The following is a 13,491-nucleotide window of genomic DNA, read 5'->3' on the forward strand; positions in this document are numbered from 1 at the left end:
GCATCTCAAAACTGGAACTGGACCTGCAAATCCCCCACCCCTTGCATGTTCTTTTTTTTTTTTTTTAATGGCTAATTTGATAATGTTTTCAGCCACCACTGAAGTGTAGTACTCTCAGGTCCATTTAACACACATCTTTTTTATATAATTCCGAATTCCGTAGATTCAAAATCAGCACAGAAAATGTACTGGGCCTGAAAAGTCATAGTATGGCTTCACTGCTTTGCTGCTAGCATGCTAGCATGCTAATAAGTGCTATTGCTCACTAACAGTTCATTAGCTAGCTAGTATTATCTTATAATCCAGTCTTATAATAAAAAAAATGATATATATACTTCCTATATACACTACTTAATTTGGTTACATCATGCCATGATGTTAAGATATGTGAACAAATTATGTTTGTCTTGTAGAAAATGCACAAGACCTAGTCATGGCTGAACTGCAACAAGTAACATGCGCCTCTATTTTTACTCTGTATTTTGAAAACAACTGCCTAAAAAATTTGGTTATTCTCTAAGTAAAACGATAATAAAAATTGGCAAAATAAGAACAAACATTCTAGCCTGAACAAATCTTTTCAGACAAGTAGCATTTTCCTATACTGTATACGGTATTGGAAAGTTTCAGGGCTGCTGCGACAGTTTACAGTTTGAGTTTACTGAACTTATGTTTTTACAGGAGAACATGTGCGGTCTGCATCATTTGTCTTTGCAGGAGGCTGTTTCTGTTGGAGAAAAATGTTTGCCTTGGCTTAGATCATATCTGTTGTTACTGTTGCATTTTATTAGCATTATTTGCACAAGTGCAGGTATTGCCTCCATTTTGGCTCTTACAGTATGTTTTGAAATGATCTCTATCACTCTGAAATTGAAATTATTTTTTTTCATACAATATTTAAATAAATACACTTAGTAACTACAGAGCCCCAGACATGACATGCAGGAAAAAAATAGTAGGCTAAATCGTGTGCACGATTTATTAATTTGTTCCCTCGATTTACTAAAACGTGCACACAATTTAATTTTTTTCTTGCATGTCATGTGCGGGGCTCCATAAGTAACAGCTATTATACTGTGTTAAAAGGATAGTTCACCCTAAAGTGGTAGTTTTATCATCATTTATCCACACTCCAAAGGTTCCAGTTCCCCAGTTCCAAAGCTGTATATAATTTATTAGTGTTTTTTATTCCATAAAATAAAAGTCAATAGGGTCCAGTGTTTGTTTTTTAGCATTCATTATTGATACATTGTACATTCTTTAAAGTACTTCTTTTGACAATACAATCTGATTGACATACTGTACAAACCAACTAATCATTATTTGGTTTGTTTTTAAATGCCGTTTATAGGTGGGTTTATATAAAAGACTACTAAAATAATAGACAGTCATGGGGGAAAAAAATATTTAAATGAACACTGCAAAAAGGCAGCAGAAAATGTGATCATAATTTCTCATCATGAGTATTTTGCAGCCATAACTGAATAAACAGCCTCTGGGCGGTCCGTGAGCATGCCGTGTGAGGCTGAGACTGTTAACACTATACATGGAAAAGTATGCTGTAAAATGTGCAAATATGTGAGTCTGACATATGTTAGGGCAGATATGATATCCTGTAGCTTTACCGGACCTTGAAATAAATAATAGATAGGACCATAAGTTTCTCAAGTGTGTACACGACCCTGTACTGTGTAAAGATGTTGGCTATAATGGCTGATAAAGATGGCTGTGTTTTGGCGTAGTGTATTTATGTGACCTATTTTATGAACAGTGCTGATATAGATTGCTTATATGCTCACTCTCGCTCTCTTTCCTTTAGACCCACACAGCCAACAACCGCGCTAATGAGAGTGTGCATGTTTGTGTGTATTTGACTGAGTGCCAGCTCGCGTGCAAAATGTAGGGGGTCGGAGTGTGTTTACACACATTTTCCTCTAATTCAGCCAAGAGACAGTCTAAGGAACAGCAGGAGCAAATATTCAGACTTTTAAAGATTAAAGTAACCATGGAATCAAAATTGACATTTCTTATTTTTTATGGAATATTGCAGTATTTATTATAAATTATTTATCCTTGCACATCATAATTATTATTATTTTTTTAATTCATGTGGCCTTGTAATGTTAATTCAAAATAACTTCCACTCCCTCTTGCAGTGACATCTCAGCTGCATCCGAAAACTTAGACAGCTGGCTTGTTGCCTCGCTGCCCTATCAGACAATGACTTTGCAGGCAGCGTTTGTGCATGAAGGCACCTCACAAAACTGATTTCGGACAGACTATTGAGGCAGCGTAACAGTTTAAAGGGTTAGTTCATCCAAAAATGAAAATTATGTCATTAATTACTCACCCTCATGTCGTTCCACACCCATAAGACCTTTGTTCATCTTTGGAACACAAATTAAGATATTTTTTATAAAATTCGATGGCTCAGTGAGGCCTGCATCACCAGCAATAACACTCCCTTTTTCAGTGCCCGAAAAGCTACTAAAAACATATTTAAAACAGTTCATGTGACTACAGTGGTTCAACCTTAATATTATAAAGCGACTAGAATACTTTTTGTGCGCCAAAAATAACAAAATAGCGACTTTATTCAACTATATCTGGTGATGGGCGATTTCAAAACACTGCTTCATGAAGCTTCGGAGCTTAACGAATTATTTGTTTTGAATCAGTGGTTCGGAGCGCGTATCAAACTGCCAAAGTCACGTGAACTATTGAAGTTTCAAAACACTTATGATGTAACAAAGCCTTGTTTACTGAAATCATGGGATTTTGGCGCTCTGAACCACTGATTCGAAACAAATGATTCATAAAGCTTCGAAGCTTCATGCAATGCAATGTTTTGAATTCGCCCATCACTAGATATTGTGGAAAAGTCGCTATTTTGTTATTTTTGGCACACAAAAAGTAATCTCATCACTTTATAATATTAAAGTTGAACTACTGTAGTCACATGAACTGTTTTAAATATGTTTTTAGTAGCTTTATGGGCATTGAAAAAGGGAGTGTTATTGCTGGTGATGCAGACCTCACTGAGCCATCGGATTTTATCAAAAATATCTTAATTTGTGTTCCGTAGATGAACGAAGGTCTTACGGGTGTGGAACGACATGAGGGTGAGTAATTAATGATATAATTTTCATTTTTGGGTGAACTAACCCTTTAATGATCTACAGCAAAATAGCGCGAGATTTGGTGATAACTAAGCTAGTATTTAATTACTACAATAGTAATTTCTCTCTAGAAATGACATCAAAAGTGGAAAACAATGGTCAAGAATGTACATTTACACACAAACTGACCACCAACCACAACTTTTAGATGCCTTCTTTATTTTTTAGCTCAACTGTCACAGAATGGAAAGCATAGGATTGTGGGATATCAAAGCCAGCAAAGGATACATGCTGCCTTCAAAAATTAATCAGCTAGCTAACATTGGATTCGGACGTGCCTTGATGCTTTCCTACCTTGAAATGCGTCCTCCGAAGGCAGCATTTTTTCAGTTTTCGGATGCAGCCCTCATCTCTGAACCTGTCACTCACATGACATTACAGCAATAGCAAACCACAACAATCCAATCAGTTCCCAGCGGACAAAATCAAGTCACTCCATACATTTTTTCTTGTTCGAGAAGGTGTTTCACTCGGATATACATCACAATAGGAAAGACTATCACAGCTTCTGTTTCATGTCGACTCTAAGCGGCATACAAGATCAGCTGGAGCTCACATACAGAATAAATGTCAAAGATGCAGCTCACCAAATAGCTTCTCAGTAGATATAAAAATCACATTTACAGCATGCCTGTGTTTTTGGAAGTGTGAATGTGAGGTTGTCTGTCTGTATATGTATCAGAGAGAGTGAGAATACGTGGGTGAGTGTTTTGTATGCATGTTTGAATGCTCGCTTTTATTAGTGTCTGCAATACCACTGTCGACTGAAGTAGGAAGAGCACTTTATGGCTACAGGGTGCATTTCACTGCCAGTATACTCTAGATATGCTGAGCACTCAACACCTCCTCCTCTCTTCAAGTTTGCTTTTAATCTGGGCTCTGACACTGGACGATGACTCAGTCTGGACAAAAGTGAAATATGGTCATGGCAGGGCTCAATTCTGTGATTAGACATACCTCTCAAGCACATTGCAGAGTTGAATAGCTTCCTCCTTAAGGGGCCACTTCAATTTGTTTGCTCCAAATGAAAAAGGCAAAAGGAGCACTCCATAGCAGAATCTGTGACAAGAATACAAGCTGGCTTATCTGTGGGATCATCTAAGGCACATACAAATAAGTACCATGTTTTTTAGACCTTTTATAAAGGTAACATCATGGTATTCAGAGCCATGATGCTATAGTGATATGATCATGCAATGTAAAATATAAAGATGTGAGTGGACATATTAATCATTTTGTATTTCTTGTAAAACTTTCATTCATCTTCAAAACAAATATATATATATATATATATATATATATATTTTAATTCTCTCATCATGTTTGTACATATATTTAAAGGCACAATATGTAAGACTTTTGGATAAAAATATCCAAAAACCACTAGAAAAATGTTATATATTTTTGTTGACTTGTGTGCCTAAATTATCCCAAATGTCTCCAACAATGTTTAAATCCAGAGAAATCAGCAATTTTAACGAGTGTAACGGACCGTGTCATTGCGTCGACTCTCAATGACGTCATATCCGCGTTACCCTCGATTTTTGGTTTTACTTGGGCTATATAAATGTTTATTTGTGTTCCTAAGTTGAACGAAAGTCTTATGGCTTTGGAATGACATTAGAGTGAGTAAAGGATAACGACATTTTCAGTTTTGGGTGAACTTATTTATTTAATTGCTTAAAATAATCCCTTTCGGTGGACGGTTATTTCTGGATTATTGTGTTTGCAGGTTGAGAACTGAATCAATCCTGTTTGTAAATGGATCAGCCACTATTTTTGTGAAGCAAAACATCTGCTAGAATATTTCGTTCAAGAACTGGACATTGCCATTTCTCTCTTGAACTCTTGTGAACATGCAAAAGAGAACTATGGTGAATGTCAAAATTTTCAGTTAATAACAACTTAACTTACAGTCTGCTCCTCACAAAACATTGCTCCAAAAGAATTGGAATAAAATGTATAATATTTTAGGTATTTTTATGATGTTTTTTGTCATTTTGGCTTCATTAAATTTAATTACATTAAAAAGAGTGTTCCACGGAAGATAGAAAGCCATGTTTGGAGCAACGAGAAAATAATGTTTGCATTTTCATGTTTCAGTTAACTATTTTTTAAGCCCATAATGATTATTGTAAAGCCCTGAATGTTAATGTGGCTTGCACCTCCACAAATAAGCAGCTGCACTCCTGGCTGAGGCACAAGTGTTATGAGAAGATAAGTTGTGGTGGAGATGCATTGTTAATGGTTAACCTCCACCCAGTACTAATGATTACACTGCTCGTGGCGGGCCCATGCCGCACACACACACACACACACACACACACACACACACACACACACACACACATTTTGACATTCCTGGGGCTACAGGGGGAGAAGTAGGAAAGTTAACTTAAGCAATAAAACACAACTTTTTAAGAACAGAGTATTAGGTTATTGAGGGAGAGAGAGTTATTGAAGGGGAGAGAGAATGTAAGGAGAAAAAATGCCCAAGAGAATGAGGGTGAGAAAGTAAGAGACCTCTCCTCCATGGGTCATTTCATCGGAGGCACTGGCCATCATCAGTTCAATTCTCAGATGGTCTGTGTCAAAAGGAGGGCAGGGGGAGTTACTGCAGCAGTGGACTGAACCTTCAAAAGAGTATGAGGACTGTTTTCTCACTTTTCTGACTCATCTTTGATGCCTTTCCTTACTCGTGTTATGTGTTTTTCTTTTCCTCCAGAACCAGTATCTTGCCATCGCAAAATAAATTACCTGTCCAGTATCTATGTACTGTAAAACTCATTTTCTGCAGTATTTTTGTCTTGTTTTCCAGTAAAATATCTAAACATCCTTAACAAGATACATTTAATTTCTTATTTCGGTAACACTTTACAGCAATATGATCTCATTGGGTAACATTAGTTAATGTATTAACTAACTTGAACTAACCATGAGCAATACATTTGTTACTGTATTTGTTAATCTTTTTTGTTAATCTAAAATACAGTCGTTCATTCTTAGTTCATGTTAGTTCACAGTGCATTAACTAATATTAACAAATACAACGTTTGATTTTAATAATGTATTAGTAAATATTGAAATCAGTGCTTGTATTGTTCATTTTTAGGTCATGATAACTAAATTAGTTAAATAATGTTAACTAATGAAACCTTGTAGTAAAGTGTTACCCTTATTTTTATTATGCAGAGATTATATCTTGAACTAAGATTATTTTTCATATAGTTTTAAGCATATATTTTGTCATAATAAAATGATTTACATATTTCACACATAAACTTGAGTCAAGCTATATTCTCCGAAAACAATTATTATTATTATCTTATTTTTGCTTCATCAGATTTATCTTGTTTAAAGAATGTTTAGATATTTTACTGGAAAACAAAACAAATTTTTAGAATTTTAAATTTAATTAAAATTAAATATGGGGTCAGTAAGATTTTTTAAAGAAATTAATACTTTTATTCAGCAAAGATGAATTAAATCAATTAAAAGTGACAGTAAAGTCGGTGGCGATAGCCTCATGGGCAGCGCGCCGACACATAGCGCAACTGTGCCTCTGGCAACCCGAGTTCGATTCCTGGCTCAAGGTCCTTTGCCGATCCTGTTTCCCTCTCTACACCCCATGCTTTCCTGTCTCCTCTGTACTGTCCCATCCAATTAAGTCATGAAAAATATTTTTTTTAAAAAGTGACAGTAAAGATATTTACAATGTTACAGAAGATATGTATATATCTTTTTTATATTTCAAATCAGTGTTTTTGAACGTACTATTTATCAATACATCCTGAAAAATGTAACAAAAATATTAAGCAGCACAACTGTTTTCAACATTGGTAATAATAAGAAATGTTACTTGAGCACTAAATCAACATATTAAAATGATTTCTGAAGGATCATGTGACATTGAAGACTGGAGTAATGGCTTCTCAAAATTTTATCTTTGCCATCACAGGAATTATATAAATTCATTCATTATATATATATATATATATATATAATATATTATATAAAATTCATTCATTTGTTCGTTCGTTCGTTCGTTCGTTCGTTCGTTCGTTCGTTCGTTCGTTCGTTTGTTCGTTCGTTCGTTCGTTCGTTCATTCATTCATTCAAATTATACATTCATATAAATGCAGCCTTGGTGAGCATAAGAGACTTTTTTCAAAAACATTATGCAATCTTACCAAGCCCAAACTTTTTTACACACACACACACACACACACACACACAGGTTTGTTTTGCTATCAAAATGAGGACATTCCATAGGCGTAATGGTTTTTATACTGTACAAACTGTACATTCTATCACCTACACTACCCCTACCCCTAAACCTACCCATCACAGAAAACATTCTGCATTTTTACATTTTTAATAAAACATTGTTTAGTATGTTTTTAAAGCTACACTATATTGCCAAAAGTTTTGGGACACCTGCCTTTACGTGCACATTAACTTTAATGACATCCCATTCTTAATCTGTAGGGTTTAATATGGAGTTGGCCCACCCTTTGCAACTATAACAGCCTAAACTCTTCTGGGAAGGCTTTTCACAAGGTTTAGGAGTGTGTTTATGGGAATTTTTGACCATTCTTCTAGAAGCGCATTTGTGAGGTCAGGCAGTGATGTTGGCAAGATGGCCTGGCTCGCAGTCTCCGCTCTAATTCATCCCAAAGGTGTTCTATCGGGTTGAGGTCAGGACTCTGTGCAGGCCAGTCAAGTTCCTCCACACCAAACTCGCTCATCCATGTCTTTATGGACCTTGCTTATTGCACTGGTGTGCAGTCATGTTGGAACAGGAAGGGGTCATCCCCAAACTGTTCCCACAAAGTTGGGAGCATGAAATTGTCCAAAATGTCTTGGTATGCTGAAGCATTAAGAGTTCCTTTCACTGGAACTAAGGGGCCAAGCCCAACCCCTGAAAAACAACCCCACATCATAATCCCCCCCTCCACCAAACTTTACACTTGGCACAATGCAGTCTGGCAAGTACCGTTCTCCTGGCAACCGCCAAACCCAGACTCATCCATCGGATTGCCAGACAGAGAAGCGTGATTCGTCACTCCAGAGAACACGTCTCCTGGTCTGCTCTGGAGTCCAGTGGAGGTGTGCTTTACACCACTGCATCCGACGCTTTGCATTGCACTTAGTGATGTAAATCTTGGATGCAGCTGCTCAGCCATGGAAACCCATTCCATGAAGCTCTCTACGCACTGTTCTTGAGCTAATCTGAAGGCCACATGCAGTTTGGGGGTCTGTAGCTATTGACTCTGCAGAAAGTTGGCGACTTCTGCGCACTGTGCGCTGACCCCGCTCTGTGATTTTACGTGGCCTACCACTTCGTGGCTGAGTTGCTGTTGCTCCCAATTGCTTCCACTTCGTTATGATACCACTAACAGTTGACCGTGGAATATTTAGTAGTGAGGAAATTTCACAAATGGACTTATTGCACAGGTGGCAACCTATCACGGTACCACGCTTGAATTCACTGAGCTCCTGAGAGCGACCCATTCTTTCACAAATGTTTGTAGAAGCAGTCTGCATGCCTAGGTGCTTGATTTTATACACCTGTGGCCATGGAAGTGATTGGAACACCTGAATTTAATAATTTGGAGGGGTGTCCCAATACTTTTGGTAATATATTGTATATTTTAAATATGAGGACTCATGAAATGGCCTCATATTTCATGTTTACGTTGGTTTCTTCAAGTGTCTTGGAGACACGGCCACAGATCTTCTGGATCTAGTTTGTCTCAGTTTCTTCATGTAATCACAGACGGATTTGATGATGGTGAGATCAGGTCTCATTTTGGAGCACTGGCTGTTGTCAGACTCCTTGTGCATACAAAAATCTCACTGGATTATTACAATTAATGGCAAAATTAATGTTTAGAAATTTGAACTGATATTTCCTACTGACACACTACAGCAAAAGATATAAATAACTGACTTAAAACCCTTTTTGGGGGGTGAAAATACCGACGTGCCTAAGACTTTTGCACAGTACTGTGTATATATATATATGTTCTTACGTTATCAGGTTGAAGTTCAAAGAAAGGAAGGGAGGGGTGTTGCATGTTTTTGGTAGACAGGAGGGGAGCAGCATTCACGGCACATGCTAGGTAAGAGGAATTCCTTTCCTCCCCCACCTCTCTGTCACTCTGGGGCTGTCTCTGTTTCTCCCTCTCCCTATCTGTCTTCCTCTCCTTCTCTTTCTGTCTCTCTATCATTTTCCATCTCTCACGATGATGCACACACACTTACAAGCTCTGGGATTCATGTAGCACATTAGTACAGGTGAGAATCTCAGCCTGTCATTGCGTTCTGTGTCTTGTCATGTGCGTGCATGCGTCTGTACATACATGTGTGCTTGGACTGTGTCGCTGGGTTTTTAAATGACTCTGTTGTTGCTATTACTGCAGTGCAGGAACAACTGCCGGGCTCTTTTTTCCTCTCAGGCATATAGCAAGCTCATCTCCTCTCCATTATTTGTGTGTGTGTGTATGTATGTGTGAATGTGTATATAAGACCATGCTTAATGTAATTCTTTGGGTACATATGAGAGGAGAGCCTGATGCATTGAAATAGTGCTGTTTTTCTGGAGCCCCCTGGAAGACGGAAGGAAGGCAGCATCTAATGAGAGTATATTGAGCATTTGTTTTGATATGTGTGTGTGCGCGCATATGTGCGTTTTTGTTGAGAGTGATTGCAAAAACAATAGAGCCACTATAGGTGTTTAATATATGTATAAATTGTGGATTAGCCTGGCTTTCACCATGTGTTTGAGTCTCGCAGCTTAGAACATGTTTGGCATTTGTAAATGATTATCAATATGGGGCATCGGTCTTATCTCTGTTGGAATCTGGCTGTACGTATGTGTCTGCTGTTGTGGATCCCGTGGGATGTGAATGATCCACACAGACAGAGCTAGCACCTGGCTGTCACTTGCTGGAGCTCAATAACCCCCCTCCTCTCTGTCACCACCAGACTCTCTCTGTCATCTCCCTGTATCCGTCCATCCCTTCCCCCTTCACTTCAGTGTTCTCTGTGTGCACCTTGTGAAAACACCTTTGCATTTCTGAATGGTTAGACAAGTCTCCAATTCTTCCTCTCAGCCTCATATAATGCTTTCTCACTCTGTAATCCATAAAGCACTAATGAGAACCTTGGACTAGTCGGCTTGTAGCGTTACAAACTGGGTATTACTGAATAATTCACATCCTTAATGAAAGCTCTATCTCTCGCACATTCTCTTTCTGTTATTTGCTCTAAGTCACCCAACCAAACACGTTTATGGTTGAAGGACTGTCAGGTTGACAATCTAATTCATAAAATTAATGATATATAATGTAATGTAAAATAATATAATGTAATATAATATAATATAATTCATTGGTAAGTTTACATTGAATAGGACAGTAATAGACACATTTTCTCACTGGTGGTCCAAACTTCATTCCAGCGCTGTTCTCTCCAGGCCTCCTCTCATCTCAGTGGGACAGATGTTCTCTGCCTCCTCCAGATGTCTGAAGCTTTGCAGAGCCATTTGTGTAGATCTAGAACCATCAAGGAGGGGAAGTGCAGCGAGCTTTTGTTTCCTGTCAGACAGCCCACTTGCTATCTGTTTATTGTCATTAGATGGGAGCAGTAAAGCCTGGAACAGAGTTGAGCTACTGAGAAAAGAGAAGTGTGGGAGATGATCGTGACCATTAGAGAGAAAATCAGAGCACATTTTTGGCATAAACTTAAAGATGAGGGAAAATGATTGAGAATATTATACTGCTTTTGCTAACAGTTCTATAAACAAGAAGTAAATAATTGAATAGAAAGTAGTTCCAAATGAAGTCAAAGCAGAATCATCCGCTGGACATATCAGAGCAAACACACCACAGTTGTGTTTCGTTGCTGAATAAATCTGTTTTGAACGAATTGCCTGTGAGTGATTTATTGATTCAATGACTCACTCATAAAGGCAGTAGCTGTATCTTAAATGGCATACTGTCTAGCAGGTACTAGATTTGGTACTTGATTTGAAAACTGCAAAAAAAGTATGTTCTATATAGTATGAATATGGGTAGGATGAATTCACAACTCCTCTCCTGAGGCTTCATGGGATAGTAAAGTGTACATTAAATGCGCACTTCAGGATTTCGGTGAAAGTAGTAGGTAATCGTTCCTTTTCGCCTACGTTTTTCAAATACTGTGAATTTGGACATACTACTCTTTTGGCGTACTGTTTTCAAATACTAAAGTAAGTAGGCATATTCGGACGCAGCGAGTCAGCCTTCGAAGTAAGACACTGCAAATTTAACCTGACAGTCTGTGTAGAACGCTGCTCAACCAATCAAATTTGAGTAATGGAATAAACTGTTGTAGAAATACAATTATATTAAAGTAAGACTTTATTTGGTACCTGAGTGCTATGCTTTGGAGCCCTGCAAGACAAATATTGTAGACACAAATTAAGAATTAGAATTAGCTTTCAAACGCTCACACGTATATTTGCGCACATGCTCTGTGAAGATTGCCTGCAAATGCGCCAATAATGATCAAATGAACGTCTTGGTCGAAATGTCTGTTCTAGTGAGATATTAATTTAAACACAATTGGATATCTCTTAAACAAATGAAAACAGACGGGATTAAAAAATTGTGCATTAGGTGAGTGTGTGTGTGCATTCTCAGACCTGAAATCACAGGGTTATGGTGAGGATCATGGATAACAGGCATGTGGAATATTAACAATCTTTCCCTGCTTGTCCAGCTGGCACGCCTGAGAATGCCCACAGATGTTGTTTTGTTGGCTGTTCAGGCGGTTTCTGCTGCTTTTGGCTCTGTTTGGTTCGATTTCTTTTCAAGGCTTCAGCATTCCTAATCAGCAGTAGATGCTGAGCTTGTAGGGTTGCAGGTGGATTGTGTGTGTGTGTGTGTGTGTGTCTGCATTTTGCCCCTACATGGTTACAAAGACAGCAAATGAGATTGATTTCCTTCCCTCACTTCCACTCCTTCACTGCAATTTGATTAGTTATATTGAATTAAATCTGTGAATAGCTAAATAAACAGTGACTTTCCATTAGCTCACCAGTACATGGTCCATTGGGCCATCTGTGAGCTAAAGCAGGATAAAAAGGTCAACCAATTAAATTGATATTATGCATGGGATATTGCAGTCAAATTTAATTAATTATTCAGGATGCAATGCAAACAGTTGTGGTTTACGAAAGGCGATCTTAAGACAAACTGGAAACCTGAAGTCTTGAGATGTACTGTACTCACATAGCCTAATATCACCACTGATAAGTTAAAACAGATTCCTGCAAATGAGGCCAACAGAGGATTGCACGAATGTCTTCTTATTAAAGTAATTTCTCTCCAGTGGCCATGATTTGCCATCTTTTTTTCTCTCTCTCTCCCACTTGCTTCCTCATCTATTCACTCTCTATCTCTTTTTTAGTATCTAATTAAATAGGCAATGTTGTGTTCTTCGGTTCCATGTGGATAATTGACAAGTGGCTAGGCCTCTCTTTACTCAGAAATTACAAGCTGCATTCCAGCTCTGGCTAATTAAGACTCAGCGACAGACAGTGTATTTGAATCGCATTAAACATTTCTTAGGTTGGGGATGCCATTTATCCCCTGCCGTCCCTGCCTTGTTCCTTTCTTCTCCAGGAGGACTTAAGAAGCTGTACATTTTCCATGCTTGCTGCAGTGTGTCGGATTCTGGGGATTCAGCTGTCAGTCAAGCTCAGACTCACACTATTATGGGGTTTTGCCTTGAAACCTGGGGATAGATGCAGGCTGTTTGCACACTGAGGAGTCTAATTAAGATGCTCAATATTTTCTAAATTACCATTGTGGCAACAAAGTTTTAGCACTTTAGCATTGTCTAATCAAACCTAGTATTTTGATGCAAATTCATCTGTCAAATTAGGAAGGTGCCAACATCTCATAGAACATGGCTCTCATCCTCAAAAACCATGAACAAACCTATACGACTGTAACCGGTCCTACTCAACCCGCTCCGAGCGGGATTCGAACCGGCATCTCCAGCTTGGGAGGCGGATGCGCTAACAAGGACTCTAAAGACTGCAGTCTCTAACATACCTCATGAGGCCCGGGCAGTGAGTTTACACGAACAACTCTTACTAGCTTGCCTCCGTTACACTCACCCCCCTAAACCTCAGTCACATCCGGGTCACGGCACCAAATGTAACCGGTCCTACTCGACCAGCTCCGAGTGGGATTCGAACCGGCGTCTCCTGCATGGGAGGCAAGCACGCTAACAATGACGCTAAAGACCACAATAAACA

The 13,491-nt window shown here is 38.4% G+C and overlaps 1 protein-coding gene across 2 annotated transcripts in view; it reads left to right on the top strand.

The window, feature by feature from the left end:
* The window catches only part of kank4 (KN motif and ankyrin repeat domains 4), a 52,694-nt gene that overhangs the window by 23,025 nt on the left and 16,178 nt on the right, over positions 1-13,491 (top strand). The window contains exon 1 of one of the 2 annotated variants that reach the window (XM_051898315.1): positions 9,367-9,479. The exons of the other annotated variant lie outside the window; for it this stretch is intronic. The gene's annotated coding sequence lies outside the window, so the exon portion shown is untranslated. Of the gene's footprint in view, positions 1-9,366; positions 9,480-13,491 lie in introns of those variants that run through there. 2 annotated transcript variants of the gene reach the window in all.

The sequence above is a fragment of the Ctenopharyngodon idella genome, chromosome 6 (genome assembly GCF_019924925.1).
Source record: "Ctenopharyngodon idella isolate HZGC_01 chromosome 6, HZGC01, whole genome shotgun sequence".
NCBI classification, from domain to species: Eukaryota; Metazoa; Chordata; class Actinopteri; order Cypriniformes; family Xenocyprididae; genus Ctenopharyngodon; species Ctenopharyngodon idella.